The sequence below is a fragment of the Watersipora subatra genome, chromosome 3, assembly GCF_963576615.1.
Source record: "Watersipora subatra chromosome 3, tzWatSuba1.1, whole genome shotgun sequence".
In the NCBI taxonomy this organism is placed as follows: domain Eukaryota; kingdom Metazoa; phylum Bryozoa; class Gymnolaemata; order Cheilostomatida; family Watersiporidae; genus Watersipora; species Watersipora subatra.
Window position 1 is genome coordinate 63,328,073 of NC_088710.1, and position 8,175 is coordinate 63,336,247.

Sequence of the window (8,175 nt, forward strand, 5' to 3'; positions counted from 1 at the left end):
ATATATTGTATAAAGTGTTCATGACATGATGACCAACATCGACTACTAACAGCAACTATGAACTGTTAATTTAGAATGAAGTATTATGATACCTTTTGAAACCAGATAATTCCACCAATGGTTATTTTTCATATTACCACCTATAGGTAGTAATACAGAAAATAGCAACGTGTATATATCACTTAAAATACAGATGGTTGCTAGCAATATTTTCACAAAAAACTAGTGGTAAATCTGAAAGGTATCAACCATTGCACTATAAACTCAATTACCACAGGCTTTTTTAGAAATTTGCCAAGTAGTTATTACAGTGCACAACCGAGTTACGACATCCCTGTTTTACGGTTTTCATGTCTTACTATGTGGAACACAATGTTTTTCGTTCCCTCCATACAACATTTTGTTTGCCATATGACATCAACAAAATGGCTTTTGAAATTCAAATTTGGTGGTCAGTGTGTAGAATACGTCAGAATAATGAAGATGCCGGTATGCTATTCGCCGAAATCACTCCCACAATGTCTGAAAGAGATACGATGCTCACTATCTCTCTTAGTTCAGCCTTATTCGTTATAAGTTATAGTGAAAATAAAACCGGAAACAGATTGGTAATAATATTTTAGACGATGATACAATTAAACTTTTGTATAGTAAAACTTTCATCTAAGTTAAATTCCAAAATTATTTTATATGCCTGTCTTAAAGGTAAGAGCTCCATTTGGTACGCACTGTACATAGTAATGTTACATTTCACTGCAAATCATAACCACTAAATACACCAAAGTTACTATAGATAACTTTAGTTACTAAGGTTATTACACTATTTCGTTACTAATTTTGAATGTGTGCGTATAAATGATTTTCATGGTTTTAACCATGGGGTGTTTGCATTAGATAATTACTATGAGTTTCTATACCCCATTATACGACATTTTTGCCTTACGATGCCAACACCAGAACGAATTAATGTCGTATGGCGGGAGTCCACTGTTTTTTTGTTAGCGTTGAGATGGTAAATAATCCTGATGTTTATCTATTTTATAAAAACATATACACAGATAAATTCTGCATTCATTTCAAATGATGATGCTTGTACAAAATCTAATCGATCTATGCAATTTATGACTGTTTGACTTTACAGTTCCTGCGCTACTGACAAATGAACCTTGACTGTTTGGTTTGATGGTAGGTGTATTAGTATATAATAGGCATTTCTAATATGGGTTTATCTTTGTTTCACTTGTTACCAAGAATATAGCAACATTTTATAATCTTTTAGCTTTTGGGTGTTAACCATAACAAGCTTTGCGTTAATTATGGTAGGGTAGTTGAATGTGAGACATACAGAAAGCAAGTTGTGCTGCAAAGTGTTATATTTTACTTTTAACCAGGACGAGTGTTTTATAAACTTCAACTCTTTTAATATACTGGTGCGAGAGCAATTGGGAACTTTATTGTAAGTAAACACATAGTGTAAAACAGCTTATTTTTTCTCCTGATTGTGGTGTAATCATGACAGTTTAGTTTCTTTTGATAATCAAGATGATAAGTTATTGTTAGTTTTAACATTAATGTTTGTATGTTTTCATTTATAGATTGTTATAACTAACTTTTATTACTTTTCTTGCTTTATTGATTACAGAGTACAGTGTCACAAATATGAAGACTGATGCTAACCATCTCAGCTCTAATCCAGTACAGTAGGAAGGCAAGGGTGACTATGATGTACAGTAGTTTACGCACCTCGTTGCAACAATCTGAGCAACTAAGCCGAAATCAGTCATTGCAGCAACAACAAAAGCAATAACAAATGGTCTACTTTAGTGAATTCAAAACTAAGTTTTTTCATTCTTTACACTCTTGCATTTTAAGCTTTCTACTTTATGACAATAATAAATAACTTATCCTACAGCCTGACATATATAAACACGATGAGCAGTATAAAATGTGGACAAATGCTACAGTCAGTTAAAAAATTACAGCAAAATAAACCTTATTGTCCAAATAGTGAAATTGAAATCAAAAATGTGGAAAAAATAAAGCTTTAAGATGATTCCAATAACATCGCAGCATAGAATACACCTAGTAACTTATTTATCATATGTTGAACCTTAGGCCTAACCACATGCAGTCATAAATTAATGATTACCTGCATTAAATAAAAACACCACTCAACATAATCTCTCTCAAATGGAAAAATGCTGAGTGTTTGAAAGAAGGCTTCGATAATTAGTTGTTAATTTTCATTGGAAAACAATTATCATCATATTCAGACAGGCCTTTTTGTATAATCCCACGACCAAACACGAGCGAAGCGATTGGTTGGGAGAGTTATGATAAATGCACATGTGCACACAACTCCCGAAAAATTATTCATCAACAATGAGACGAACCCTTGTATCAAAATTTCATCAACAAATTTAACCATCGTTTTGTAGAGTCGTTAAAGTATAATAACGATACAAAAAACATACATGTAAGCCTACTTAAATATGTTACCAAGTCTTTGTAAACCGTCGACATTTTCTTAAAACTTACCCATCTGATCGGATTATACACAAATAGACAGATTTATTTGGACGAAAATCGTTATTAAAACTTGCTAAGCCTCACTTTTATAAAAGTTAAGACCGGAAATTGAAACGCCGAGCGACAGAGAATAGAACGATTAAGTCGTGCGCATTTCACGAAAAAATAACGTGCACATTTCACCAAGCTATAGCATTGTCGAATTGCCGAAGGTTTCTGTAATTAATGTAGGAGTACTGAAATTGTTTCATTTTTGCCGATTTCAAAGTAACTGACATTTTAGACAATTTTGAGTACTTTGGTATTCTAACTGATGTACAACGCAGTGTAAGTAAAGGAAATGACGATGATATTTTTTTCTAACGATTCTTATGAGATTATTACGATATTTAATTATGAGTTTGGGTGTTCTTCTTGATACTTCCTGATATTGTTAGCTATGACGTTTTTAAATGTAAACAAAATTGTGCATTGGTTTTCTATTATTACTGTATTACTATATTAATAATATTGGTTATTCTAATAATATCAGTGCATTTTGCTTCTAATATTGCATTTCTCCTATTGCAGGGAGAGAGATATAAGCATATAATCTTTTTCTTTTATTATTGCTGTTTGTTGTATATAATAACACCCACACCCAGTACATTACAGCTACCATTGCAGTTATCTTATTGCACTGCAGTGCCATTTGACTGCTAATATTGCATTTCTCAACCATCAGTACCCTTTCTTTTTTCCAATATCACTTTGGTCGTGGACGGTATGACAGTGGAATTACTAGTACTTATAATGAAATGTTTAAGCAATGCAGCTCAGCATAAATTCTATCCGTAAAAAGCATTTGGTTTTCAATTAGAGTCGTCATAGCAGATTGACAGAATCAAGTATGTCAAAAATAGACAGCGTAATTTGTCGGGTAATCATGTAATCATTACGCTACCAAACTATAGATTGAGTTCGATGTACTAGCTAAGTAACTATTACAGATTTGAGTGGCCATAAAGAATATAGGACCAGACCTGCCAACCCAAGAGTGGGGCAATGCGTTTGATTTGGTTTTGGGGCAATTGATGTATCAATGATAGTATATATGAAATTGTGGAAATTAGGGCAAAAATCTCACGCATCTTCATTTTTTCTTTGGGATGATTGCGTGAGTCTCACGCCCAATGCGTGAGAGTTGGCAGGTATGTATAGGGCCATCACGGATATTATTTAGGAACTCCAGACCAAAACACAGCTATGGTAGCCAACATAACAGGCCATTGATTTTTAGCAATTGATAACACTACCACAAACGGATATATTGCTGAAGAATTTTTTCGTGTAAAAACCCGTAATCTGATATGTAATTAAGACGTACAGCTTGCTAAATGCTAATTATGAAAGACGCTTGCAATAATAAGTTTGCAAGCAAAACTTGAGAATAAATAATCAACAAACTTCATATTCAGTATTTCATTACTTAAATACAATCAAGTTTTAAAAACTTCAACTGAAAACGTTATCACAACAGTACGGTTAATGAACAAAAACATTGAATAAAAGCTATCTGAAAAATATAAATTGCCAAAATCATGCTTTATTATTAGTTTGAGATCCAGTAACAGATAAAAACGAAATGCGAGAGCGCGCTTACCGTTTTCGTAAATGGACAAATTTACCGTTTTCAGTTTATACCGTACTTCGAATCCAATAACATCTTGTCTATAATGTTTCCGCATCCGGTAAATTTGTGCGACTAGATAGACTCAACTCGCCTTCAAGACAACTCGCTCATAATCTAGCTCGTCCACAGACGAAGGTTTGTGCAAGTCGTCCACAATGAAAGAAACAGAGTATTAGTTGAGTGGCCTACAAGCTTGCTTCACTGAGCTACACGTAATATTAATTTCTATCCACCGCTAAGCCACAGATGAAAACTGCTGTTTTGGTCTATAAACTAGCTCAACTGCAGCACAATGAAAAAGAAACATAACTTATTACCCAACATCATTTTTGGCACATCAGTGCAAGTGAAAGCTTGATGAACCTTTAAAATGAAAACCTATTAGATAAAACAGCAGCTGGCCAAACTATCTTCTGCAAATACTGATTTATAAATTCAGCTGTTGCCTCTCATATCTATTCATTTCTGAATCCTCCTGTTTTCTTATAGAAATTAAGAAATGTGTGTAGCATGTTCAGAAACATACTTGTGGACATCCCCCACAAAGCTAGCTAGTCTTTCCACAAACTCTATTTTCATGTTTTGTTTATAAAAGATGTGTAGAATTTCCTTTTCAGTAAAACTCTTTTCAAAGCACTGTTTCACCAGATGTCAAAATTGATGCTATTATGATTATCTTGTTAACTTTCTACTATTCTCTATCTAAAGATATTTTTAGAAAAATGATTGTAACCTGCAGCTTTTGTCTATAATTTTTTTAAATTAGGTCAAAGGTTGTAAAACTGGATGAGTTTCTAGTAATCTGCTATTAAAACACGTTGCATATGAGAATGTTTTTGTTTGAACTTGTAAAGTATGAGTAGCCTGTTTTTATTGATTAGGTTTGTTTGATTGATTTTATTGATTAGGTCTTTAAATTCCAAAAAAGCATTTTTGCTTTTGTCAATGGTAATGATAATACTCAGAAAAACTGATTATTAGTCGTTAATTATATATGTAGTTTGTTTTATGATTTCATAATACTTTAGAAAGCGTTAAGCTAATACACAGATATTTGAGAATAGCCATAACAAATATTTGTAGCAAATCGTGAAAAATGAGCAAATGACAACTTCTAAAAGTCAATATTTAAATCTAATGATCTCTCTCTCTCACAGTCAGTCTTTCCAACAATGACTCTCCTATGGTTTAGTCTTTATCACTGACTTCCATGCAGCTCTGTTTTGCGCCCTCTCTTGCTATCTGTTTGTGTCTAGTTCTCTCAGCTTCATGTTACACTTTAGCTACATCAGTCTGGGTCTGCCCTGATTCCTCTTTCCTTCCTAGAGTTGTGAATATAATAATTTGCCTTGGCATCTCATGTGGCTTATGACTCATCCTGTGCCCATGGCCCAGCCATTCTAGGCCACTTTATCAGAATGTTTGCCATAGATGGGAGGCCAGCCCGGCTTAGGATTTCGGTGCTCTTGACTTTATCTTTTTAGAAGAGATTTATTATGCTGCGTGGTTGTTTCACCATGACTGTGTGCAGTCTCTTCACTTGCGTTTGGTACGCTGTCTAGGTCTCAGCTGCTTATAATAGGGCTGTTAGGATATGAAAATGGTCAGTTACTGTTATTTTTATTACTATTTATTATACTGATAATCTTGATAACTGAATTATATTGTCTATATAATTCAGTCTATACTGTCTATTAAGCAGAGCTCTCGCTGCCCTTATTATATTATTATAATAAGCAGTTTGTAAGACCTTCTTGAGAGATTGACAAACATTTAACAAATTAATGGAAGTATGAAAAGTGATTTTTTATATGAAATTCTCTCTAATACAGTCATATACTTCATCTCTCATACCAAAAACTTAAATAAACAAACTAAATCATTACTATATAAGAGACAAAATATTAATATTATGGTAATATTAATATTATAGTGACCTATTATAGTAATATTGAATTTCGCAAATATTTATAGGCTAATGACGGCACAGATGCTAAAAGGTAGTTAGATGAATTGATTATGCATGACGCATAGACTTTACAATTTTACAACAGATCTAAATATGTTATGTATGCTGGTTTTTGTTTGAGCTGGCAAGTCAATAAGCTCGGAAGGAACAAAATTTCGAGCATTACACAAACACCTTCAATGACATAAGAAGCCACATATCTTGTATTGTAGTGGGAAGTCAGGCTGCAGCAATTATGGGCTAGCAAATTAACTAGCATGCAATTTAATATTATATAAGTAATGATATTTGATAATGGATTACGGCTATTTTTAAATGGCTTGCATGTTTTGTTTTTGTTTTTGTTTTCTGTTTGGAATTGTTAATATAGCCAATAATGTAGGTCTTTTGTTAAACTATCTCACTGAATATTTATTAGCTCATTTGAAAAACGCGTATGTCTTTGCATTAGTGAACAATGGGATGAGTTGAAATCCAAAACTTGAGCTCATCTCTGAGGTAAAAAATAACAGTCGTCCAATTAATAAGGGTTTTCTTCTAGTTGGCTATTATTTCGGACTGCTCGGTCATGTCGGAAGGCGAATTGATTTTTGTCGAGTCGACAAAATCATAACATTTTGATGACTAATCGCGACAAAGTTACTGCATTACATTGTTATTGTTTATTCTATGATATTAATGTAAACTATTGATTAATTAACATTAATATATGGCTCTATGAAAACTCTATTTTAGACATTTGCTAACAAGTTTGAAAAAACTCGGTATATCAGCCGTTATACCGAGTAGATATGAATTCGTTATGTTAACCAATTTATGAAAAATATTGGCAGATGACTTTTAACAACAATTTTTTTTCAAGTATTTGGTGTTTTCTTGCATTTTAAATTGTTGTGTTTCATTAAACTTTGGAAAAACATCCTAACCAAACTCATTGTTAATAGAGTAGAATGCTTGCTTAAAGTAATTAAGAATGTTGTAAATTTCTCTGAATGTTGTCGACATGTGGCAAGAAGCTTCCTTTTTAATTTGAGAGTTGCTAGTCAGTTTTATCTTTTTGCTGTTTGGTGATTTATTTAATTGAAACGGTTTTTGGGTGTGAAATTGATGGCAGAAAAGACCTTAGCACGTTTAGACCAGCATAATTGACTTGTGTTTTTGAATAATGAGCCACATCAAGGTATATTTTGTCAAATTTCTGACACTTGTTGAAAGCATAATTGTTGGTGTATTTTTTTTTACAAAACTTAATTGTTGATATTACTAAAGTAAAGGATCACAACTTGTCAATGGATGTAGTCATTGTCACTCATTAAAAGTAGGCCTACTTAATAAGGATTTACCTACTGACTGATTGACAAATAACTGACCATATTTATCGACACGTCTGTCTGTAAATGGATTCAATATTTTTAGTGAAGTATAGTGGTGAAGGAAGGTCATGCCAACTTTCTGTATTATGTGACTTTTTTCATTTTGTTACATTAACAGAAAACTGGGCGATTCACAAATAACTTCAGTAAGGTTTGTAGATGTGATGTGTTTAGTATATTGGAGTTATTTGCTCTCGTTTGTAGCACTTACTGCAGACCAATATTTTACTTTGTTTACTTAGTTGAGGTTTTGAGGTTAAGGCAGATGATCTTGTCTCTTGCTTTTGACTCCATTACTCCTAAAAAATATTGTTAAAAAATCATAAATATTAAAAAATTATGATCACAAAAGCTAGAAAAAAAGGCCTATGTGTGGGACACTATGCCTGGCCTTGCGCTCATCCAGCATCTGCTGCATCAAGATATTATAGATGGTACGCATTTTTATTGAACAATCCCTCAAGTATTCTGTTTCGGAAGGTGGATTTACACACTTCACATGCTTTTTTATTGATAACCTCAATCATTAGCTGTGGTGTCCTTATTCCATAGTTTCTGTTCAATAAATAACATGGTCAGACAAAATGTCCCGTCTTCATTTATCTAAGTGAATTTAGATTGTTCGTAGGTTT